The following is an 18,187-nucleotide window of genomic DNA, read 5'->3' as shown; positions in this document are numbered from 1 at the left end:
CATCGTTCAAATCTCACTTTTAACCTTTACCTTCGCTCTCAGCTGCTCTCTGCTGTCGGCTGAGCTGTCAGGGATGTAACGAAGAGGAGTGGGGATAGCGCATATGGAGGTGTTGTTGTGCTCTCCTGAATCATCACCGTAGCATGTTCCTGCGTCTCATCTGTCATGTCCCTGTGTCTAGGCGTCATGCTTTCTGAGCTCAGGCCCAGTTTATTACAGCTGAAGTGTTTTGTCAGCCGTTTATTTGCGTGTCACCAGTGCAGTGATCATCATCTCACCTCAGTTACCTCTGCATGACCCCACGTGACCTGACAGCAGAGAGGAAGAGTAGAGCATTAATGGAGGATTAGGGAAGACAGGTTGAGACTTCACCCCTGTATGTGCAATACCTTCAAACATATACCTTTGAGTGACAGCTCCGTAAACCTGGCATATACCTATGTTTGAATAATAAAGGAATGTTCCATCATTTTCCAATCTAATCTCTACAGCCTTAATGCAAGTCTGGACACAACTGGTCAAACTACATGGCTTCTTGAGAGAAAATAAGTGCACCTTAATTGGTAATTACTGTTTATCTGCAGATTTAAAAGAGTACAGTATTTTCAAAGGTCCCCTTAATCCAGTATTTGAGATACAAAGAGTCATTCAGAGTGGTTTGGTCTGAACTGGTTGATTGTAGAGACTCAGATTTATTAACATAGGTGGTGACAGAAACCAGGGGTTGCCATGTCTACAACACAAATACAGCCATTTTAATTACTATATACTTCATAAACTTCCAGTGAACCTACACGTGTCTTCTAAGCTTTATATCACTCTTGTGTTTTGAAAAGCAAGAAATGCCCAGCCCAGCGCAAACCCCAACCTGAAACACAGGAAGTGGGTAAAACGAGTGTAGACTATCCAAGGAGGGTAGACATTTCCAGCACTGTAACCCTCCTCACTGACAATTACTCTACTTAACAACAAACTACACAACCCAAAACTACAGCAGTCACAACAAATCTTTTTAACTTGGAGTTTGTTTTAACTTGGAGAGCCACTTTACATGGCCACACCCCCAAGCTCCTCAAGTAACATGAAGTCAGTGGTGGACACAACAATATGTAATGCTGATGTTGGTAAAATAGTGAAAAATCTGAAACAAATACATTTATTTGTGAGCTATTTTGCCTGCATTTACTTTTTTGCAACATGGAAAAAATATGCTTTAAGCAATCATTTCATATAATAACTTTCTGTAAGGGAGCTTTCAGAGATGGACGTCTGGTTTCTATCACCACCACTGTGAACAATTTTGACTGAATAGAGCATTTCACACCAAACCACTCTAAACAACTCTTTTATGTCTTAACCAATAAAAATATGAAGAAATTATGAAAAAAAACAATGGATCTTCTGTTATCATGTTGGAAAAAAGCATAGACCATAGAATGTGATGTTCAAAATTTTGGGCACATGCGACATTCCATGTTCTATGTTTCATTTATGTTTTTCTTCAATGTATTAAACTCAGCAAATAAATCGAAATGGTGTCATAAATTTACAGAAACGTGAATTGTAAAGGATATCATAACATCCATCCATCCGTCCATCCATTTTCTAAGCCGCTTCTCCGTCAGGGTCATGGAGGGGTGCTGGATCCTATCCCAGCAGTCATTGGGCGGAAGGCAGGATACACCGTGGACAGGTTGCCAGTCCATCGCAGGGCAGACAGACAGACACAGACAGTCACTCACACACTCACACCTAGGGGCAATGTAACATGTCCAATTGGCCTGACTGCATGTCTTTGGACCGTAGGAGGAAACCGGAGATATCATAACATTCGGTTAGAAAATCTAATTATGTAACCGGATTGGGGTGCCCAAACTTTTGAATCAGACACATTTCACTATGCAACATCAACAAGTCAGACTCATTAACTCTTAATTTACTGAGTATGAACTGCTTAATAGCTGTAAACTGTAACTATAATTAATAATAAGTGTAGTTTTGTGAGAAAGAAAAAAGTGACAGGGCTTAAATAAAACTTTGTAAATCAATCAAAAAAATCAGATAAGCAACTCAATCTTAAAGTGATCAGATTATATTTAACCTATGAAGTAATCCAAAAGATTGTTACTGATGACATTTACAATAATTTGTAATCAGTATTTTTGAAGTACCCAACCCAACACTGTTCACTTTCAGTTTCAGACACCAGAGTGAATTCAAAGACGTTGTTAAAAAATTCTTACAAAGTGTTATATTATATTATAATTGCAGGGTAAAGCGCTGCTGGTATTGTACTGACAAAATTAACAGGCTGATCAGAAGAAAACGTTGAGCAGAGAGAAATTCTGGGATCTCAGTGCTCTGAGTGAATGCTATAATTATACTTATTACAGTCCGGCAGTGACGAAGGTACGCTGCCAGATTTTGTCAATATCGGGCATAAAATATTGAAGTAAAACTGTAACACACATGCAGAATCCTTTGCTGATATCTGGGGGTCAAAATAATCATATTTACAAAATACCTAGAGCAGTATGTCAGCTATAATCCACAGGTCAGTGGATGGAACAGCTTCAGCAGCTATTTCTTACAATTTAACTAATATCAAACCCAATAAACTCACCTTATTATTTCTATACCTCCATCAAAACTGTAACAATGGAGATTTGTTTAAGGAGAGAAAGCAGAAGAAAAGGAGAAAACTGCCTTTAGAAATAAAAAAGACCTGAAAGAAGAGTTTTTATAAAGCTGCACATTTTTTTTTACCTGTGCAGATGTGTTTGTGTGTAATTTTGTTGTGTTTTCTACACTTGCAGGATTTTCTATGTAAGCAGGACTAACTGTCACACTCAGACAGAGCTGTCAGATGCACATGCAGAGAGTCTTTTAATAAACAAAGTCTCTAGATCAAAAACAGCAAATTAACAGGCAAAGAGTCCAGGAAAAAACAGGAATGACCAAAACACAGTGAAGGTAGCTGGATAGAGACACGGAGAGTGGCAATACCTCACAAGGAGGCAGAGTGAGAGTCTGAGTTATAAAGCGTGCTGATGAGTGAATTGTAGGCAGGTGTGTGTGTTGGGAGGAGTCAGCCTCTCAATATTCCAGAGAAGCTGATCTCTGGATGGAGGAACGGCCAGTAGGCATGACACTAACCTACTGATGTTCAGATTAAGATTACAAATTTTATAGCTCATATACATGCTCAAACATTATTAATCAATATATTATATCTACGAAAAGTAACTTTACAGAGGAAGGAAAAAAAACAGCTATAACTGAACTTGTTTAAAGCCATTTTCACCCCTTCGCTTGATCCATTTGGCATTAAATGTTAACACAATGTAAAAGGCAGTTTCAGTTTTAAAATTCTGGAAAATAATTAGAAAACACAAAAACATACTAGGTTTTGTTCTCACTGTGATAATGTAATACATTTGAGCCATATTATTATTATTATTATTAATAAAATATTTATTCATATATATATATATATATATATATATATATATATATATATATATATATAAAAGCCTTCTCCTTCTGGGTCATATATTCATATATATATATATATATATATATATATATATATATATATATATATATATATATATATATATATATATACATACATACATTATTTATTTATTTGTTTATATACTTAAAGAATCTGCCCGATGACAGCTGGGATGGGCTCCAGCACCCCCCTGCGACCCAGATGGTGCAGATGTGTGTGTGTGTGTCTGTGTGTGTGTACACTTATGGAACATATATACACTACATATACACAAAAGTATATGGACACTTGACTATACACTGAAATGGTGGAAATCCCATTCCAAAACCTTGGGCAGTAATAGTTGCCCCTTGTGTTATATTACCAACACTCTTCAAGCTTTCTACAATATTTTGGAGTGTGTCTGTGGGAATGTATACCCATTCAGTCAAAAGAGCATTTGTGAGGTCAGGCATTGATGTTGGTCAAGATGTTGGAGTTAAGGTCATGGCTCTGGGAAGGCCACTGGAATTCCTCCACACCAAACTCATCAAACCATGACCTTGCTTTCATTCTGAAACAGGAAAGAGTCTTCCCCAAACTGCTGCTACAAACTTGAAGCATATAATTGTGTAAAATGTCTCTATGTTCTGTAGCATTAACATCACTCTTCACTGGAACTAAGGGTTCCAAACCCTGAGAAAGAGTCCCAGCTTATCATCTGTCCTCTACCAAACTTTACTGTTGGCACTATGCATTCCGGTGGCATTCATCAAACCCAGATTCATCCTTCAGACTGCCAGATAGTGAAGCATAATTCATCACTTCAGAGAACATGTTTCCACTGCTCCAGAGTCCAGTATCAGCATGCTTTACACCACTGTAGCCAATGCTTGGCATCGCGAGTAAGGATTTTTGGCTTGTTTGCAGCTGCTCAGCCATAAAAACCAATTTGATGAAGATCCTGATGCCCAGTTCTTGTTTTGATGTTGCTTCTAGAGGCAGTTTGGAACTCCATAGTGAGTGATAATTTTATGTTGCATGCTTCAGCACTTGGCAGCCCTGCTCTGTGAGTTAACATCGTCTACAGCTTCATAGCTGAAATGCTGTTGCTCCTAGAAGCTTCAATTTCACAATAATAGCACGTACAGTTTGTCAAAGCAGATTTCTGCAGGGCAGAAATTTCATTAACTGACTTGTAGAAAAGGTCGCATCCTATGACAGGGCCATGTTTAAAGTCACTGAGCTCATCAGTACGACATGTTCTAATGTCAGTGTTTGTCTATGGAGACTGCAAGTCACATACTTTTGGCCATATAGTATATATGAGTCATATTATTATGTAGAAGTAAGCTCCTGTCAGAATCCCATACAGGCTGTTTGTTGTACTGCAGCAACAAAAGCTTCTTACATTTACATTTACATTTATGGCATTTAGCAGATGCTCTTATTCAGAGCGACTTACAAAAGTGCTTGTCATTACTTCAGAATATCTCATGTTAATAAAGGTCGACATAATTTTAAAGAGCTTTGCTCTAAATTGCTACCTGAAGTTATCTATGCATTGAGACCTAAACAAATACAACAAGTAGAAAAATACCTACAACTCAACACAGAGTCTACACAACACTAAACCTGCTGAAAAAAAGTTTGTAATACAGTGAACAATAAAAGAGGTGAAGATCTTTAATAGACAGTGTTAGTGGTTAGATAAGTGTAGTGTAAAGAGATGGGTCTTCAGACGTCGTTTAAAGACAGCAAGTGATTCTGCTGTTCGGACACTTAGGGGAAGTTCATTCCACCACCTTGGTGCCAGGACAGAGAACAGTCTGGAGGCATGTTTTCCTTGTGATCTGCAGGATGGTGGGTCAAGTCGAGCCGTACCTGAAGCACGAAGGTCTCTGGGTACGGATCTAGCTTTCACCATTGATCTCAAGTAAGAAGGAGCTGGACCATTTTTGGCTTTGTAGGCCAACATCAGGGTTTTATATCTGATGCGAGCTGCTACAGGAAGCCAGTGAAGGGAACGCAGCAGTGGAGTGACATGGCTGAATTTAGGAAGGTTGAAGACAAGTTGAGCTGCAGCATTCTGGATCAGTTGCAGGGGCCTGATGGTACACATTGGAAGACCAGCCAGAAGGGAGTTACAGTAATCTAGTCTAGAAATGACTAAAGACTGAACGAGTACCTGTGTGGCCTCTCTAGAGAGAAAAGGTCGAATTCTCCGGATGTTGTAAAGGAGAAATCTGCATGACTGAGTCAGGTTAGCAACATGAGCCGTGAAAGAGAGCTGGTCATCTACAACTACCCCAAGACTACAAGCTTCTGTAGATGGAGTAATCAGGGTGTTCTCAAAGGGAATTGAGAGATCACACCGAATACCAGAAGATCCCGGGATGTAAAGCATCTCCGTCTTGCTTGGGTTCAGCTTGAGGTGGTGGGTTGTCATCCACGATGCAACGTCTGCCAGACATGCTGCGATCCGAGTCGAGACCTGTGTGTCATTAAGAGGAAAAGAAAGGATGAGTTGTGTGTCATCAGCATAGCAGTGATATGAAAAGCCATGAGAAGAAATAACATGTCCGAGTGAGCGGGTATAGAGAGAAAATAGGAGAGGACCCAGAACTGAACCTTGAGGAACACCAGTGGAGAGGTTGCATGGAGTGGATGTTGAGCCCCTCCATGTTACCTGGTAGGAGCGCCCCTCTAGGTAGGACTCAAACCACTTCCATGCTGTTCCTGAAATGCCAAGGCCAGAAAGGATAGACAGAAGAATCTTGTGATTGACAGTGTCAAAGGCTGCAGAGAGGTCGAGAAGAATCAGAACTGATGATAGTCCAGCTGACCTTGCTGCATGGAGTTTCTCTGAAACTGCGATGAGTGCAGTTTCAGTAGAGTGGGCTGGTTTGAACCCGGATTGGTTGGGGTCCTGTAGCTGGTTTTCAGAGAGAAAGACAGATAGTTGGTTGTAAACAGCACGTTCGAGAATTTTAGAAAGGAAGGAAAGGAGAGATACCGGTCGGTAATTGTTGATGTCGGTGCCATCGAGACTCTGCTTCTTTAGGATGGGGACCACCCTAGCTGCCTTGAAAGAAGATGGAACCATTCCAGATGACAGGGAGCTGTTGATGATGGAGGAAATGAAGGGAAGAAGTTAATGAGAGATAGACCGGAGCAGTGTAGATGGGATGGGATCCAGAGGACAGGTGGTAGGGTTACAAGATGTTAGTAGTTTATGTACTTCCTCATTTGAAAGAGAAGAAAAGCAGGTAAGAGTTTTAGGAGAGAGTGAGTGGTGGCATACAGTGGTTGGAGTCAGAGAAAAGGAGTCACAGATCTTATTCACCTTTTCTTTAAAGAAAGAAGCAAAGTCATTAGCAGTAAGAGAGATGGGAGAAGGAGGAGGGGGAGGGTTAAGGAGGGAAGAAAATATGCTAAAAAGTTTACGTGGATCTGCTGCGGATGCCTCAAGCTTCTCTCTGTAGAAAGAAGACTTAGCAGCAGTCACCTCTTTAGAAAACTTGGACAGAAGAGTTTGATAGGAAAGAAGGTCAGCAGTGAGTCTTGACTTCTTCCATCGTTTCTCAGCCAGTCTGAGAGCCCGTCGGTTGCTACGTAGAGCCTCAGTCAGCCAGGGAGCAGGTGGAGATGATCTTAACGGTCTGGAAGAGACAGGACATAGATGATCAAGGGAAGATGATATGGAAGACAGAAGTGTATCTGTGGCCGACTCCACTGAGAGGGAAGAGAAGGAGTCAGGGCATGGCAGAGTTGAGGTGGTACAAGAGGCAAGGTTTGAGGGAGAGATGGAATGCAGGTTGCGACGTGTTGTGGTGGTGTGTGATGAAGTAGGGAAGGTTGGGAGAGAAGGAAGTGAGAGAGGGAGAATGAGAGAAAGTAGTGATCCGAACAGGTTAGTGGAGTTACCACGAGGTCCTTTGCAGACGTGGGTCTGGTGAAGACCAAGTCAAGGACATTGCCAGCTCTATGTGTGGGAGGTGACTGGTTGAGGGTCAGGTCGAAGGAAGACAGCAAAGGAAGGAGGCAGGATGACTGTAACTTGTCTAACGGCAAATTGAAGTCACCAAGTAGGATGAGTGGAGTCTCACCAATTGGAAAGAGGCTCAGGAGAGTGTCCAGCTCCTCAATAAAGTGACCTAGTGCAGAAGGGGGGCGATAAACAACAACAATGTGAAATTTGCTTGGAAAGTACACAGTGACAGCATGAAATTCAAAAGTAGAGATAACAAGCTGTGGAAGAGAAAGTGGTGTGAAGCGCCAGTGTTTAGACAGAAGCAGACCCGTGCCTCCACCTCTTCCAATCCGGCGGGCAGAATGTGAAAAAGAGAAAGCTGAAGAGAGAGCAGCAGGGGTAGCAGAGTTCTCTGGAGTGATCCAGGTCTCTGTCAAAGCCAGAAAGTCAAGAGACTGAGAAGAAGCAAGGCTTGTGATGTAATCAACCTTCTGTACTGCAGACTGGCAATTCCAGAGTCCACCAGCCACCACTATTGGACCATGTGTCACAAGTGGAGGGTAGGTGAGATTGCTGGTTTCACGCTTTCTCCAGTAATGTTTCCGCCGTGTATGACTCTGAGAAACAAGGACAGGGATTGAAAAGTGCATGATGCAGTTAAAACATTTAAATTAGTTGATGGCATGAGTATTTAGCCAGAGAAGATACTAGAGAAGATACTAGAGAAGGTAGTAGAGAAGATAAAAGAAAAGACAAAAAAGGTGCTAGAAAGGATAAAAGAGAAGATACTTAGCCAAGGTGAATGTCAGCAGGAAAATCAAGCAGAGAGTGCTAACCGCTACAGACTGTAGCGGGCTACAGCTGATTATAAGGACTAGCTAACTGGACCCGCCTCCAAAGTAATTGTCTATTTGGTTTCACCCAATTCACACTATCCTAACTGCTGAGCTGATTAGAGCTAGAGCAGAGACAACACACAAAATAACTGAACTAGCAAAGTCTAGCCAAAGTTCTAAAATACTTAAGCCTACCTTAAAAGACAGAGAATCCTTTGAAATTAAGACAGCACACTGTCTTAATCAATAAGAGTTCGGCTTGTCGTATTTACCTGTCTGTAACACCAGTAGCTTCATCAGTTTCTCTTTAATCTCAAGCAGCATTTGCTTCCTCCTACTTTTTTTTCTTTATCATGAGCCTCCACATGCCAAAGCAACCTTTAGCTCATTCCACACGGCAGGAATTTACGTAATACCTCTATTTTTTATTTCTATCTGATCAGTCTCGCTGTCTCGTTAGAACAATGTGTGTGTCTCCTACATGCAGCAGCAGCAGCAGCGGAGAGTGTGTGGGTGTCCGCATTGTCGCCTTTAGGGATACTAATTTGCAAATGAGAAGTAACTCCACATTCACTTTGTGTTCACTTGATCCTCAGTTTCTGATGAAGGCCTTGTGAACAGCGGTGTGATGTTTACTCAGTGACTCTGGCCTCTCGGAGACGGATTGTGATCTTTCTGTTGGAGGAACGGCTGTTGGTGCCACCTACAAATGCAATTAACAGCCAACAGCAGCATTTGTGTGGGAGTTTATATTCAGAGAGCATGACGGACAGCCGACACTGCCTTGTGCCAGTGACAGTAACTATCCAACATTGGTTAACCCTTTAATACAACCTACGCTGGTGTAATGACAGATTTAAATATACAAACTGTTCACCAACATGTCTTTTAGATGATATTCAACATATCAAGATGATAACTAATATACTATATCTATCTACTTTTCTTTCCTTTAAGGGTGCGCAGATCTCAAAATTTTTGCGAGGGTGACAAAAGGTGGCAGGGAGTTTCAGCAGTGTGAAGGTGCGAGCAGGGGTAGGGGGTGCTGGAGAGAGGCTGGACATTTGTTCCAAAGGTATAATAGTGGTTTTTATGTCTAATTGTGTTCCTTAAATAAGTTTTCCAGGTGAAAAGTATGTATTTGTACTTTTTCATAACCTCATGTTTTGAAACAGAACATTAAAACAATAAAAGGCCTGGAGATGAGACAGGATGTGTGGAGTCAATACAACTTAGAAAAATCTTATTTCAATGGATTATGGTACAATCATGTTCCCTGACTAAAGGCACTGAGATGTACCTGGGGTACGGCCCCAGTGACAGTTTTATACCTTTATTTCTGAGAGTGTAGAGATTGTTGTCTGAAGTTATCACAGTGCATCCAACAACAAAGGCAGCATAAAGCTTCTTTTACACAGTGATAGGAAACACAGTAGCTCAAAGAAAGCCAATTGCACACACTGACCCATTTTACTGTGGCTGTAGAGATTTGTCAGTTTGTGAAGCGCAGCAGCTAGCTAATACTAAACATAATGCATTGAATAATTCCATTAACCTCTTAAAGGTCCAGGGCCTGTCAACAGGCACAAAGTTTTATTATACACCTATATAACCCAGTAGCTGAGCTAGTTTGTTCTGAAGTCCATGTAGTCACTGAATAATAAGCCTTAGTATGTCATAAGCCTGAGATTTTAGGGAGTTAAATCTACCATACTGAACAAAAATCTTGGCCTCTTGAGAAAACTGTACATTAAAAAGCTGTCTATCTGGACAGTAAGCAATTTACTCAGAAAACACTACAGTTAACACAAATAACATGTATGAAACATCTCACCTCATGAAGTCCTGTATTAATTGTGCACTTGATGGTTCTTCAAGGGTTCTTTAGTAAAGACAGTGGTTCTATATAAAACCATGAACACTCAAAGAACCCTTTGCATGATTAAATGAATCTTTGCATGGTGAAATGGTTCTTCAGACTGATGAGGAACATGTATGTGGTTCTATATACCACCAAACAGGATTCTGCTATTATTACAAGCTTAACATCTTGCCAATAACACAGCACTTTTTGGTACTGTCTAGAACCATTTTCAAAAAGTTTCTATATAGAATTATATACAACACATTCCCCATCACGTGAACGATTTCACCATGCAAACAACTATATAAGCATGCAAATGATTCTCTAAGTGTTCATGGTTGTATACAGAACCATTGCCTTTCTTATACACTTTAAAAGGATGGCTCTTCTTGTTGCTATGCTAACCTTGCAACAACAAAAGAGCCCTTTTTGGTGCTATTTAGAACCCTTTTCAAAAAGATGCAATATAGAATATCTGCAGCACATTTTCCATCAATTCCATGAAGAATGCAAATAACCGCTGTTCTTGTGCCAGTGTTTTTTTGAATGTTCATGATTAAATGAATATTCAAAAGAGTGTAAAGATCGCTTGAAGAATGATCATTTTCAAGAGCACAGTGATCATCAATTCACTGGTTTACCGAATCAATGCTTTACTATGCTATTTATTGTGCTGCTGATAGAGTTTAACAAATCCATGCGATTTCTGAATGTGCCCAGGACAAATCTAGAACTAAACTTTTGCTCTTCTAACAGCCAAACAAAGATGTATTGTTACTTTTTACTCTCTTTAGCTTTTTTCTAATGATAAATGTTTTTTACAAGCAAAACATACTTAATCCTAATGTAAATAGTTTTAAATAATTTGCTTAGTTTCGTGTGTCTTTTGCACAGTGCTGTATATGCAAATAATGACCCTAGCAACCACCTAGCAACATCGTTGTAACCACCTGAGATAATAAGCAACTATCCAGCAACATCACTGCAGCAACCAAAGGTTCCACTGCAACTACTTAGCAACACCCAAATCAACCAACTTGACCCTAGCAACAATCTACCAACATCCTTGCAGCCACCTCACATACCATAGAAACCATCTAGCAACATCCTTGCAACAACTAGAGGCACCACTGCAACCACGTAGCAACACAAAATCAACCAACTTGACCCTAGAAATCACCTATTAACATCTTTGCAACCACCTGAGATATTAACCACCTACCAACATCCTTGCAACCACCTAGGATACTATAACAACCACCCACCAATATCTGTACAACCAGCAGAGGTAGCACTGTAACCACTTAGCAACCCTCAGTCAAGAAAACTGGACTATAGCAACCACCTATCAACATCCTTGCAACCATAGCTTGCAACATCCTAGCCAACTGCCTGAAACACCAAAGCAGCCACCTATCAATATCCTAGCAATGACCTGGCATACTATAGCAACCACTTAGCAACACTCTCACATCCATCTTGTAGACCATAGAAATCACCTAGCAACACCCCAGTAACTACCTGCAGCACCATAGCAACCAGAAGCCATCACCTGGTATACATTAGCAACAACCTAACAACACCTTAGCAACCATCTTGGAATTCCTTAATCTCTGCAATTACTCTGCATTGTTTTCCAGAAATCCACTTTTCTAGTTAACACTCTCCTTCTGTCTCTTTCTCATTTTACCTTTGCCACTCTATTTATTTGTGTCACTTTCCTGCCATTACCATCTATTTCCTTCTTCTCTTTTTCTTTCACACTTTATTATTCCATCTGTGCCTCTCTCTTTTTCATTCTTTCTGTCTCCATCTCTAGTCCTTGCTCTTTTTCTCTTCTTTTCTTTTTTATGTATTTTTTTTTTATACCAATCAGGCATGACACTATGATCACCTCCTTGTTTCTATGCTCATTGTCCATTTTATCTTACTATATAGGTGCACTTTGTAGTTCTACAGTTACAGACTGCAGTCCATCTGTTTCTCTGATACTTTGTTAGCCCCCTTTTACCCTGTTCTTCAGTGGACAGGACCCCATGGACCCTCATAGAGCAGGTTCTATTAGGGTGGTGGATCATTCTCAGCACTGCAGTAACACTGATGTGATGGTGGTGTGTTAGTGTGTGTTGTGCTGTTCTGAGTGGATCACACAGAGCAGTGCTGCTTGAGTTTTTAAACACCTGAGTGTCACTGCTGGACTGAGTAGGAATAGTCCACCAACCAAAAAATATCCAGCCAACAGTGTCCTGTGAGCAGCATCCTGTGATCACTGATGAAGGACTAGAGGATGACCAACACAAACTGTGCAACAGCAGATGAGCAATCATCTCTGACTTTCCATCTACAAGATGGATGGACAAGGTATGAGTGTCTAATAGAATGGACAGTGAATTATTCACCACCCAAATTGTATCTGCTTTGCTTAGTTCTTTTTCCATTTCTCCCTATCTTTCTCCACCCTCTTTTACTAGCTCAGTCTTTTTCAGTCTCTTTCTCTCTCTCTCTTGCTCTCTCTCTCTCTCTCTCTCTCTCTCTCTCTCTCTCTCTCTCTCTCTCTCTCTCTCTCTCTCTAATTGTCCATCATTCTCAAGAGACATATTAAGCACAATTTGATGTAACAGTAAAGCTGTAGTTAATAAAGAACTGACCGTGTCCAGTTTTGTGGCACCTGTCTGACACAGCTCTGTTCAGGACTAGAGAACCCTTTCCTTATTTTTTTCCCTTTTATAGCCTCGGTTCATGCAGGCTGTCAGTGCACTTGTTAAAGTTGGACGAGGTTATATAAATGCCTTTTCCTTCTGACCGCATCCTTTAGCGGAGCCCAAGTTGCTGAATGACGAGTTTACGTGGTGTGATAAGTAGCACAGGCAGGAAAAGCTTTTAGTTTTGACGTGGAGAAGTGGAATGAGACGAAAGTGGGAGAAGAAGGGAAGGTGAAGTGTTCATTCTAAAATAATACTCAGCCACTTTATCAGAAATCCCACCTTGTAGCCAGGAGTGGACAATACTGAGCAAAACTAGCAGTAGCTACTTGCAGGGACACAGGCACAACCAGGTAGACCAGCGGTCACTGACGCTGTTCTTGGAGAACTATCCAATCAATCAATACAGTAAACCTTTATTTCAATTTACATTGAGGATGACCCTCATTTACGACATAGCCGAGCATTATACAAAAAAAGCTTTAAAAAGAGTCAATATAAATGTGTATTAAAGCAATAAATATGAGACAAATACAAATTAGGAAACTAGATGGCTATGGTATCCCAGGTGGTTACTAGGGTTTTGCCAGGTGGTTTTCAATGTGCATTTACTATTAAGTAAGACAAATAAGATTATTAATGTGCCACTCATCTTCGGCTGTGGATGATAGATACAAACTAATGAGCAATAGAAGCATTTTTACTACTGGTTTTGTAAACTTGTGGCATATCCATCCATCCATCCATCCATCCATTTTCTAAGCCACTTCTCCGTCAAGGTCGCGGGGGGATGCTGGAGCCTATCCCAGCAGTCTTCGGGTGGAAGGCAGGTCGCCAGTCCATCGCAGGGCAGACAGACAGACACAGACAGTCACTCACACCTAGGGGCAATTTAGCATGTCCAATTGGCCTGACTGCATGTCTTTGGACTGTGGGAGGAAACCGGAGAACCTGGAGGAAACCCATGCAGACACTCGGAGAACATGCAAACTCCACACAGAGTGGACCCTGGCCGCCCGGCCGAGGAATCGAACCCAGGCCCTCCTCGCTGTGAGGCAATAGCGCTACCCAACACGCCACCGTGCCGCCCTTGTGGCATATAATAGCACAAATTATTAATACAACAGCCTCAAAAAGTTTGTATGTTCAATGTGTCAGGAAACAAAACATTGTTATTTTCTCCCCTTTCTGCAGGCCTCCAACTGGCCATTGCACCAGTAGAATGGAAGTTGGCCCATCAGATATTGTTCCCAAAAAATAATTCTAACAATTAAGATTGAATTAAAGTATTAGCAAACTTTCTGATGTAATTCTAAAGATCTGAATTCAAGGCTGGAGCAAGAAGCCTCCAAAACTCACTGAGCTTGCATTTTGTGGCTGCTCTGAAAAGAAGCTAAACAGCCTGTGCCAACACTGTCATTACCTTTTTCTGGTGGAGTATTCTTTCAGAAGGCAGCTGAAGAGTTTCAGGTCATTAATTCTTCACAGAATTCTGTTTGCATACAAACATGGCTTTGTACACTTCAGAGTTCATGATACATCACTGAACACAAGCTCAGTGAAAGCCCTGTAAGAAAAACAGCTCCAGATGTTTGAAGTTTCCAACACTGTTACTGAACCCTCAGTGCAGTGGATTTCTCCACACAAAGAGCCTACCATCAGCCTGACGTGGTGCTGAAAAAAACAGACATCACTTATTCAAAATTTTATAAGCATAAGAACTTCAGAGTAGTTTACCAGTGGTTTAAATGTCTAAATTCTTTATGGGGTCACTGCATATCGGCTTATATTGGACCACTTATTAATCATATGTGTGACTTCTAAACTAAAAACTGAAAAAGTGCAAAAAAACATCTAATAAGGGAAACCATAAAATTCAAAAACAGTTTGTTGTTTTTGTTTTGTTAAATTTGGAGCTTCCGTACTGACATGATTACCATCATTAAAATAATTTCAGGTTTATTGTGAAAAAAGTGATACATATTTGTTTATCCCACTTTACATGTTTTCCTTTTTACAGAGTCTTGGCAAAAGAATAAAATAAAACATATATGTATATATAAAAAAAATCATGTGTTTCAGAAGCTAGAAATTTGTCCTGAAACATTAAGGATAATTTTAAGTGTGTTTCATGTTAGTTAGGAAGCGAAATTCATGTTGCAGTGCATAATAAAGTGTCACTTTCTTCCCCAGAATTTTATAATGCATTCATCCCTGGTGCCAGGCTTTCTCGTTATCCGCTCCTGCGGAAGTGACTGCCAAAATGAAAAAGTTTTAATGCAGGAGAGTTTGTAGTGTCTAACTGTTCTCCTTTAGATTTCTGCTTCTTACTGTTATTATTCACACTTAACTTTGAAGGACTAAAGGAACACTTCAGATTGTGGATGGGAATATGAGTACAATTGCATGTAATTTGCATGGTCAAATGAATAATGTCATTGTTTATGGCAGTTTATGATTTTGTCCTATTCTTTAAAGCCATATATAAAGAATCCATTTGAAACCCCAAAGGAAAATCAGTACCATACTACAGGGAGATTCACTGGAAAGAGGCCCTGAATATTCTGTAATAACTCTTGCTAGGATGAAACAGTCTGAACCATACAATGTGCAATGTGGTCCCCGGTATATGGAGCTTCAAACAAGTCAGGATGCCCCTTTGTTGGAGGAATAAAGCAGGTTATATTATTTAAAAAAATATATATAGAATATTTTTATATAGAAAAATATTACATCTACATCTTAAAAATGAAGTAGCCTTCTTGTGTGCAATATATTACAAAAACATTTACTTTTAATTCACGATTGCAAGTCTTTTGCAGTGGTAGAGAACTAGTGCAGTCAAAGTTGAACTGCATGCATTTGTTGACTTTCTAAGTGAAAATAAAAATAACTGAATATTCTCTACATTTTTTTCCAGCAATGTTTAGTGCACAATGTCTATTAATTATTTGACATATTGGGGAAATGTGCCATGACTTTTGAAGACATAGGTTGGCCAATTTTCTTTTTCCCCAAAATGTTCAATTTAGCAAAGAAACAGTAATTGTGTATTTAAAAAGTTTGTTTGCAGTAGATAATTATTTTGACTTAGAAAATTGACAGAACATGGAATTGAACACTTTACATGACAACTATTGTTTCCAAAACTAAGTCAACTGAGTGTTGATGGAATATATTTAATGAATGTGGAAATTACAGTGGGGTAAAAAAGTATTTAGTCAGCTACTGATTGTGCAATTCTCCTACTTAGAAAGATGAGAGCGGTCTGTAATTTTCATCATAGGTACACTTCAACTATGAGAGACAAAATGAGAAAAAAAAATCCAGGAAATCACATTGTAGGATTTTTAAAGAATTTATTTGTAAATTATGGTGGAAAATAATTATTTGGTCACCCACAAACAAGCAAGATTTCTGGCTCTCACAGACCTGTAACTTCTTCTTTAAGAAGCTCTTCTGTCCTCCACTCATTATCTGTATTAATGGCACCTGTTTGACCTCGTTATCTGTATAAAAGTCAACTGTCCACAGCCTCAAACAGTCAGACTCCAAACTTAACCATGGCCAAAACCAAAGAGCTGTCGAAGGACACCAGGAAGAAAATTGTAGACCTGCACCAGGCTGGGAAGAGTGAATCTACAATAGGCAAGCAGGTTGGTGTGAGTAAATCAACTGTGGGAGCAATTGTAAGAAAATTGAAGACATACAAGACCATTGATAATCTCCCTCCATCTGGGGTCCCATGCAAGATCTCATCCCATGGGGTCAAAATGATCATGAGAACGGTGAACAAAAATCCCAGAACTACACAGAGGGACCTGATGAATGACCTGCAGAGAGCTGGGACCAAAGTAACAAAGGCTATCCTCAGTAACACACTACGCCGAGAGGGACTCAAATCCTGCAGTGCCAGGTGTGTCCCCCTGCTTAAGCCAGTACATGTCCAGGCCTGTATGAGGTTTGCCAGAGAGCATTTGAATGATCCAGAAGAGGATTGGGAGAATATCATGTGGTCAGATGAAATCAATATAGAACTTTTTGGTAAAAACTCAACTCGTCGTGTTTGGAGGAAGAAGAATGCTGAGTTGCAACCATACCTACTGTGAAGAATGGGGTTGGAAACATCAGGCTTTGGAGCTGTTTTTCTGCAAAGGGGACAGGATGACTGATCCGTGTTAAGGGAAGAATGAACGGGGCCATGTATCGTGAGATTTTAAGCCAAAACCTCCTTCCATTAGTGAGAGCATTGAAGATGGAACGTGGCTGGGTCTTCCAGCATGACAATGATCCCAAACACACCCCTCAGGCAATGAAGGAGTGGCTCCGTAACAAGCATTTCAAGGTCCTGGAGTGGCCTAGCCAGTCTCCAGACCTCAACCCCATAGAAATTTTGTGGTGGGAGTTGAAAGTCCATGTTGCCCAGCGACAGCCCCAAAACATCACTGCTCTAGAGGAGATCTGCAGGAGGAATGGGCCAAAATACCAGCTACAGTGTATTTAGACTTACAGGAAACGTTTGACCTCTGTCATTGCCAACAAAGGTTATGTTACAAAGTATTGAGTTGAACTTTTGTTATTGACCAAATATTTATTTTCCACCATAATTTACAAATAAATTCTTTAAAAATCCTACAATGTGATTTCCTGGATTTTTTTTCTCATATTGTCTCTCATAGTTGAAGTGTGCTTATGATGAAAATTACAGACCTCTCTCATCTTTCTAAGTAGGAGAACTTGCACAATCAGTGGCTGACTAAATACTTTTTTGCCCCACTGTATGTACATTGAATTTAGTAACCAGTAATCTCTGTTTGAAAATCAGCACTCTAACCTGTGCATGTGTTCAGACTCATGTACAGAGACAAATATAAAATCAACTAGATATTAATTTTCCCTCCATTCCTGCTACCTTTTCAGCAGAAGCCTGTTCGTGAAAGAGTGGAGTGTTCACTAAGCCAACATGTGCTCTCATTAGAAAAGCCATTAATATCAATCCACCCACCCCCGTACATTCCCACTCTGAGACACTCGGGTCCTTTCGTGATCTTTTTGTGGTCCAGTAAACATGAAGAACGCAGTAGTGGCTTCATTTCTTACATCAGTTACATGACATGGGCTTTGTATTATTATTACAAAACATCAAGTACTTTTAATAATTGTTGAAGCCCTTAATGGATTGGCCCCTCATCGCTGATTGGTTCACGTCTTCGATGACTCAAAGGTACTTCACCAGATTTCTTGGCCATTTCAAGGGCATGTTTACCATTTAAGAGGGACTGAGCTTTTTCACTCTAATTTTAGGCAAGCACCTCT

The sequence above is a fragment of the Pygocentrus nattereri genome, chromosome 8, assembly GCF_015220715.1.
Source record: "Pygocentrus nattereri isolate fPygNat1 chromosome 8, fPygNat1.pri, whole genome shotgun sequence".
Lineage (NCBI taxonomy): Eukaryota > Metazoa > Chordata > Actinopteri > Characiformes > Serrasalmidae > Pygocentrus > Pygocentrus nattereri.
Note: the sequence above shows the minus strand (reverse complement) of the source record.